Raw genomic sequence first — 8,218 nt, 5'->3', positions numbered from 1 at the left:
CACCTATAAAATATAGAATACTAATAATTCACTAAAACAATCCTACAGTATAAGAAAATTGCAAGAAACAATGCAAAGAGAATTCAAGTCCATGCAGCTGAGTTTCAGGAACAGTCCATCAGCTGAAGTTGTTTCTTTTGGACATCTGAGAGTCCTTTTTGGTCCTGAAACAGCATAACACAATTTTAAATAATTTGAAACAATTTGAACAATTTTTAGAATGTCCTTTTCTGGCCCTTCAGTGCTTCAGCACTTCAGAGCTGCTGCCCGCCTATTTTCAATCTTTTTTATTTAATTTTTTTTTTTTTTTGATCGAAAAGCAAAAGAGCAGCAACCGAGCAGAGCAATGCCAGAGAAGGAAAGGCCCTGGGGGCCCTGGCCCATACTGGACCAGGAACCCCAAAACTGGCTCACACAGGGGGACCCGGACCGGTAGGACAAACCAGAATCCCCAAAACATCCCCAAAAACATCAAGAGGCCTCGCAGTGGGCAGGAATTTCCTGAGCCCAGCATCCCAGGCCAAACCCATGAGGAAGGCTCTGCATTCCTACGGGCCTGAGCCTTGCTGCCAGCACAATGGCAGCACGGGTAGTGAGACACTTCCTTTCCCCTAAACCACTGAGGCATGCCAGCAGCAGGGAAATAGAAGCTGCCCCGAGAATCTTCATCTCGGGTCTGGGAATGTTTGTTTCCCACAGCAAACCAGCTATGGTCTCCTCCAACTGTGCCCTCTCCCTCTGCAATACATCGGGTTTGTCTCTCATCCGCCCCCTGGCTTCATCCCCATCCCCTCCGGGCTGGGAATCAGAGGCAAAACTTTCGGGAGCCCCCTCCCCCTCGCCGCTAGGGCACAAGAGAGGCGGCGGCCTCCATGGGACAATCCCCGAAAAACCACCCCCCAAACCGCCGAGAATGCTGATCTTAAAAACAGGCAGCTGGACTGCCACAACAGTGAGCTGGCGGGCAGCCCCCGCTCCACGGAAGGAGAGACCCCCTGCCGGAGCGACTGCTGGGACGTCCGGTGGAAGCATCGGGGAGGGAGCCGAAACTGGGGAGGGAATCGCGCTGAGCGTGGGATCCGCCGCGGGCTGCTCCGAGGGTCCCGCGGGCTCAATTCCGTTTTCTGCTGCTGACTCTGGGGTCCTCTGCGGAGGCGCAGTCGCAGTCGCCGTCGCAGTGCAAACAGACAGCAGCGGAGCATCGCTGTTGCTTAGCAACAGGTCAATCGACGGAAGTGCTGTCTCTTCGGCCTTCTCCGACACAGGCTCTGGCGGGGGCAGGGAGGCCGATGAAACCGCGGGCGGGACCTCCTGGAGAGGCGGAGACGGGATCTCCTGGAGTGACAGCTCTAGCAGGGCCGTGGAGGAAACCTCGGAGACCGGTGCCGCCCCCGTTTCTGAAGGCGGAGTCTGAGAGGCCGGCGCTGGCTTGAGCGGCCGCTCCCATCCCCCCGGAGAGAGAGAAGGGGGGGAAGGAGAACACTCCATCTGAGCATGCTCCGGAGCAAGAGTAAAAAAAACTTCTTCGCGCCGCGAAGTTTCGGCCCCCCCCGCCGCGAAGCAGGGGGGGGGAAAAAACCCAAAGTCCTCCCCCACCGGGTCTTCTGCCAAGGGTGGTGGAAACGGAGCTTGGCCTTAACAGTTAGATATCCATTGAAAACAAGCTGCTCTGCGTTTCAAGACAGGGAAAAGCTTTATAAATGCTGGGTAGATGGAAGGCAACACGCGTCCCTCCAGGTAGACGCACTGGATAATCGAGTCCATGCACTCCCAGACAAAAACATCCAAAGCATATAAGACATTAGCAAAGAACCCAAAAAGCTTTGCCCATCGAAAGAATTCATAGATATCTGTTTTTGACAAAAAGAAACCGTCTTCCCTGCACCAATGTTTCCAGAGGGCTATTATTTTCTCCTCTGAAGGGGAGAATTGAATCTCTTCTGGCAAGGCATGGGTCTGCCATACAAACAGCCACAAGCTACGAAGGGCTGGTTCATCAGGGATAGAAAAGTGAACAGTACCTTTTGAAAGAGTCCAGCTTGCTCTGGCCAGCTCCACAGGTCTGCTGCTCTTTTCCATCATCTTTCCTGATGGTTTTCCAGAAGAAAGATTCTCTTTGTGGTCAGCCTTGGCTGTGAACTCTGTCCAAATCAGGATCTTCGGTTCTTCAGCTCCTGGCTTGAATCCACTTTCTGAGGTCACTTCAAAGCAACCCTCAAATGCCACACATACAGGATTTTTACCCAGTGCAGCAATTTCGCTCCTCTGGTCTTATCAGATTAATTTTTGCTCTTACACGAGGGGTCACCAGATATTACCGCGACCTGTGTGGGTCGCAGTTGGTGAGAGAGAGACGGTGAATCTTGTATCTTGATCAGAAGGCTGAATTTATTAATATAAGATATAATACATTATAATTATACTAAAAAGAATATAGAGAGAGGTTTGCAGAGCAGCTAGCTAAGCTGAGAAGAGATAGAAAAGAACCCACAACAAAGTTGTGGCCAAGGACTCAGTCCCCTGGCTTGAACTGGTGATTGGCTCTTAATTATAAACATAGAAAATGAGCCAATCAAGGTGAATCCTATTGCATTCCACAGCAGCTGATAATAATTGTTTACCTTCTCTTCGGGGGCCTCTGGCTCCCGAAGACACAGAAATATGAAAGGAAGGATTTCTGTGGAGAAATGTCTGCGACAAAGGGCAAGTCTTATGAAAGGGTCTGTCTTCTGCCAGAACTCTTGAGCACTGATTTGGGGATACAAAGATGTGGATTTGGATTAGCAGGCTACCCCATTGATTCTCCCAGCATACTGAATCCCCCTGGATTGCAAGGGCCTGGATATAGTATAAAGAGTAAAGGAGTTCCTGCTTTGTCCAAGAAAAGAACTTTTATTTTCTCATTCTGTCCAGGTGGTGTTGTGCCATGGAAAAGGGATTTGCTGTAAGCCTTTAAGTGTTGTAGTCTGACCAAATATTCTATTAAAAAGTTCAGTGTGGACAAATCAGACTACAGCACACATTTAGGAAGACTCAGGAGACTTACAGGAGTACTTTCATGCAGTGATAGCAACAAATACTATGACAGCTAGCAAAATTCAGCTGTGAGCTGCTAATTATTGTGTGCGCCAAATGTCTTTCACAGACTAAAACCCTCTGCAGTTCAAGCTCTGCAGTCTCCGAAAGGCTTATCTGGAGTTTATCCTCTGGAGGCTGTGGGGAGAAAGGGAATGATCCTTCCCTCACTAATTATGTAGTTTTATATGCCTTCTCAGATAGAAGATGAAAAGTCAGTTTTGAGAGCATTTATTTTTTTGGGATTTTTTTCTTTTTCATATTTAATAAATAGTTACTTGTTTTTACACTTATTAAAGAAAAAAAGCTTTTACATATAGGGCTAGAAATGATCCACCATTATTTTCCCAGGCGGAGGAAAAGTTGTCTGTGGGATAATGAATTCCTCTTTCTGTGCTTGCATACAGCCTGGTGGTGTCAGCCTGGGAAGAAATTATACCACGCCAAGGCTGCCTTATAGTGGGGAGAGGTGCCATCTTTCTAGCATGGCCTGTAAGGAATCAAAGACAGGATTACCCTGTGATACTAGCTCACAGCACAAATAAGAGGAAATAATCCTGTAAATCTTTAATATTCTACATATCTTGCTAGGGTTTTCCTCCTTTCCTTTTCTAGGACTAGAATCAATTCGTGTTTCATTGTGATCCTCAAGTTGTGAACTTCTAAATACACAGCCATCAGGTCTTGCAATCAGACAGCTCTTCATGGCACCCTGTCTGGGTTGTCTGGCAGGCTTTCACATGACACTGTGTTCTCAGCACAGCAACGTTCATCTGGTTTTGGTGGAACACACTTACTTGTAATAGCTTTCTTTTCTACCTGCTAAATGCATTTACTGACCAACATTTCTCACCTAAATAATAGCATAGCTCTACATTTGGCCTTCGCTTCTTGCCAACAGATTCCCTTTCACTGAGTAATGGAATTGTTACATTGTTTTAATTCTCTCTATACTGTTTTCAAATGTAATGTGTTTGTTTAGGAATGGGGGTTTGCTTCCACCATCTTGTCTAGGCTAAATCTCATAATTTTTAAGCCACAGTTCTGCATTTAAATATGAGAACAAGAAAAAAAAAGGTACCCTTCTACAAACTCATCAGCAATTTTTATCTTAGACATGTTTCATTGTTTTACTGTATTCAGCAAATAGAAAACCACAAGCTTGGGTATCAGCAGTCAAGTCTGTAGCTTATAAATGGAATTAATAACATCATAGCCATAAGTTTAATATTTTGCTTGTGTTGTTGCCAGCTCCCTGATCTCTGTGCACTCACTGTAGAAACAAACCTCTGGTGCTGGCCCAGAATAAGAATGTATTTGGGTTTTGCCCCAGTGTTAGGTTTTGAGTTCCTGTCTGCAATAATTAATTATAAACCACTGCTCCCAGGCCTTCCTCTCTATTACTGTTTTCTAAAGAGCAGCTCCTGATTTCGCATACAGGATGATTATTATTTCTTCCCAGGTGTATTACCTTACATTTATCTATATTAAATCTCATTTCTCTTTCCTCTGTCCATCTCTCAAAAGTTTTCCCTAACTTTATTCTCCAGTGAGGAGAGATCCTTTCTCAGAGCTGCTTTGTTTACGCAATGCATTGCTAGAAATGCATAATAGGTAAAATAATTGTGTATCACTTCTAGACTTTTCATTTCCTCTTTTCTGCATTCCAGCTCTGGTCCCTCTGATGTAGTCATTGACTTCAATTCAATCAAGAACAAGCATTTAAAGAGCTGGTCCATTGTTTCAATAATGGCAATAGTCCAGTTATTGAAATTTCTTAATCCTTTGTTTGGATTAAATTTCTTGTTCTCTTCTGAAACAAGCATGGGGAATGAGAGAAGAGATTAAACTATATTACACCGCATCCCAAGCCTACAAAAAGTAATTCATAAAAGTGATTTGTAAATAATCTCAGTGTCTGCTGGTTTTCTGCACCTGAAGGAAGTTGTGTAATTTCATGCCAGCACTTTCATCTTGGCATGTTTGGATTAATCTGTGTCTCTGCTGTATCCAAGTTTTACTTTTAGCTGACAGATACTTGGTTCTGGGCTAGCTTTTGGCACAGCAGCCCCAGTACTGTACATCACCATTGATTTGTACCCTGATGTCTCTCAAGTCTTCTATAATTCTCTCTACATATCCACAAAATTAAGATGAATTAGCTGAGAGCAACCCTTTGGGTTTTGGATAGCCTTTGACAAAATCTTGCCCAGGAAGATTTGCCTGGTCCCAGCCTGCAGTCTTACTGAATCTGAGCAAGGCCTTCATACAGATGAGAAAGTGAATCTTTTCTACCAGTGTCACTTGAAATGTTCTTGAAATGCTCTATAGATGACAAGAGTTGCTGCAGTAGCTTCTCAGGGGTTTGGGAGTTCATGCTCCCTTCCTGGCTTTGGCACTAATGATCACGCAGTCCCGCAGGGAGCCAGCTCAGCAATGGAGCTAATTAATTACTGCAGACAGGAGCTCAAAATCTAACATTGTTGAAAAATCAACTGCCTGTGCTGTTTTGTCTGCAGCTGGTCTCTAATGGCTGCATTTGGGGAAAACCTTTAGCACAACTCAGAGCAAAAATGCTCTCTTTCTTTCTTTCTCTCTCACTCTGCTGTTAAACTAATACAGCAGTGAAGATGGAATAGTACCAAATGCAACAAATTAGAAAGTGGCTAACTAATGTCAAATTAAGAAAAAGTAGTTCTTAACAGTTTTAACACTAGGGTACTCTTAGCATAGGTACAGCTAAAAATGTAAGAATGGAAGAGACCATCTCAGTCACTGAGTCAGACCCTGCAAACACAAGCTGTCATTCAATAATCACCAAGTCCAGAATGATCCGCAGAATATTGACCCTGCATGTTTACATGCAAGACAGGTCTCTTTCATCATTTTACAATAATCTTAAGACCTACTGGGAACACAAAAATTCATATCAATAATACGCTTCAGGAAACAAAAAAGGTAATCATGGACATTGTCCATGTCTGAGGACAGAGATTGCCAATCCAGCCCTTCTCCCTTCCCACCACATGTACCAGCACACTACCATCAGGTCAGGTCACAAGTTTAAAACTTAATAAAAGAGCAATTCATTTTCAGATACATGAACTCCCTGAAATGAGTGGAGAACCAGCAGGATTTTTTGGGGTTTAGTTCAAGCTTAGTTCTTGGCTGCAAAGCTCCCTGGACCAGCCTCCTGCTCAGCTGTAAAAGTACCAGACGACCAACCACGATAGCTCTGACTTAGATAAGGATAAACTGCTATGGAACTGTACTTCAGAGATGAAATCTCTCATTGCAGCAAAGCCAACTAAACAGTTAGCTGCCACTGAAAAGAGCTGCTCCACACAAGTCTGTCCCAACTGGCACTGCTACTCAATAAACTACTCAGTAATTACTTACTTTTTATGGTGATGTATATTTTCTTCTAGTTCAGCTTGCCATGGCTACCAGAAAAAGTGGAAATGAATGGCCAAGGAGGAGGGAGAGAATCAGAATGATCTCACTTTTTTTGTACTGGCAAACTGCAAGCATTGTGGTTACATTAGAAAGCTGTGCTGCATAAGCACTTCCCCTTGAATGCTCCTATCTCCCTTTTACCATTTGTGTCCCAGCATCCACAGTCATACAGCCTATGTCAGACAGGATCAATGCCTAATTAAACTCAAGAAATCTGGAGAAGTAAAAGGTATTTTTCTTCCTGATGGCGGTGTTCCCTGATTGAGTTCATGTTAGAGCTGAATAAGATTTGCCTGTCTGATAGTGCAATAAGAAAAAGGTGTGGTAGATAAGGAGTTGGAGGAGCTGTGGACAAAATTTTCAGATTTACCAAGGAGATCCATTCCTAAGTGAATGTTGGCAACAGCCTGCATCAAGCACAGAGCTGGACTAGATGATTTGCACATATCCTTCCCAAACATTTCTGTGATTTTATAATTCTCTACCACAGGAATTAAAAGTCATACACCTGTACAAGCACACATTGAGAATGCAAGTGTCAGACCTCCACAGTTCCAGACACTTTATCAACCAATCTATTGATACATGCAACGTATCAGCAAATGTCAGCTGTAATACACAATAACTGATTTTCCTCTGTATGAAAAAGGGAGTAACTATTAAGATATGACCTTGCCCTACACACAGCATCAGAAAAAGCAGTGCCCATGATTCAAGTTGGATATATAAGCACTAGAAAAAAAATTCAGAGGGCAGAAAAAATGATCCAGAGGTTGAAAACTAACACCTAAGGTATAAGGTTTAAGACATCTATTAAATCTGTCAGAGAAGAGTGGTGACTGGATCACTGTACCCAGATAATACACAGAAAAGGTACTTGATTGTAGGATGAGCTTTTCAGTCTTGCAGACAGAAACATAAGAAGACATAATGAATGGAAACTGGAGTCTGACAAATTCAGGATTGAAATGATGTGATTTCTTAGCAGTGGAGGTAACTAGACATTGGAACAATGAACAACTTACCTGAGGAGGTGGTAAGTCACCACTGCTTGGAGTCTTTCAGGCAAAATGAGGTATTTTCCCAGGAGACATTTTCCAGTCCAGCCTCTAGAAAATCTCCTGAAAGAGATTAGGCAAAATGATCACTTGTTTACAGCCTACCAGACAGGAATCTTTTTCATACAAGCCTATAAATGTACCCCAACAAAGTGCCTGCTATGCTGTTTGAGCTGGGGAACTGAGGCTGGGCCTACAGTATCAAATTTATTATGTCCCTTCAGGAAGAAATAGTGCCCTTGTATCCCAGGCACAAATTTGATTTAAATATTTATCATCTGGTAGCAGCAGATGGATTTTTAAAATAAATAAATAAATTTTGAAAAGAACAGAAATCAAACATATACTGCTTATAAATATTTACGTAGTTTTCATGGATAATGTTGGCTTTTGTGTTTCTCTCTTTAAAAGCATTTTGCAAAGTGCCATGACTTTAAAAGTCAGAGATATCTAGCTGTGCATGCATATATTTTTCTGGCAGGCACAGTGGAAAAAAAAAATCTAATTGAAGATAACATCAAAAAGAATTTTAGAAAATTTAAAATACCCAACTTTTGATAACTTACTCTGTGTGTGCCTTTTTCTAAGCAATATTATTTTTTAAAATCTATGTTTGTGTTATGAAGTGG

The 8,218-nt window shown here is 43.0% G+C and overlaps 1 long non-coding RNA gene across 2 annotated transcripts; it reads right to left on the bottom strand.

The window, feature by feature from the left end:
* Window positions 1–2,872: 2,872 nt before the first annotated feature.
* Window positions 2,873–7,654, bottom strand: LOC132072008 (uncharacterized). 2 transcript variants are annotated; one of them, XR_009418279.1, is made up of 2 exons: window positions 7,557–7,653; window positions 2,873–3,213 (listed from the first exon to the last, which is right to left on the bottom strand). It is a non-coding gene; the product is annotated as an uncharacterized LOC132072008 (long non-coding RNA). The 2 variants fall into 2 exon arrangements; XR_009418280.1 differs by lacking the exon at window positions 2,873–3,213 and adding an exon at window positions 3,291–3,565 and having other exon boundaries at window positions 7,557–7,654.
* Between the last annotated feature and the right edge of the window lie 564 nt (window positions 7,655–8,218).

The sequence above is a fragment of the Ammospiza nelsoni genome, chromosome 4 (genome assembly GCF_027579445.1).
Source record: "Ammospiza nelsoni isolate bAmmNel1 chromosome 4, bAmmNel1.pri, whole genome shotgun sequence".
Lineage (NCBI taxonomy): Eukaryota > Metazoa > Chordata > Aves > Passeriformes > Passerellidae > Ammospiza > Ammospiza nelsoni.
This window is presented reverse-complemented; position numbering and strand designations above follow the sequence as displayed.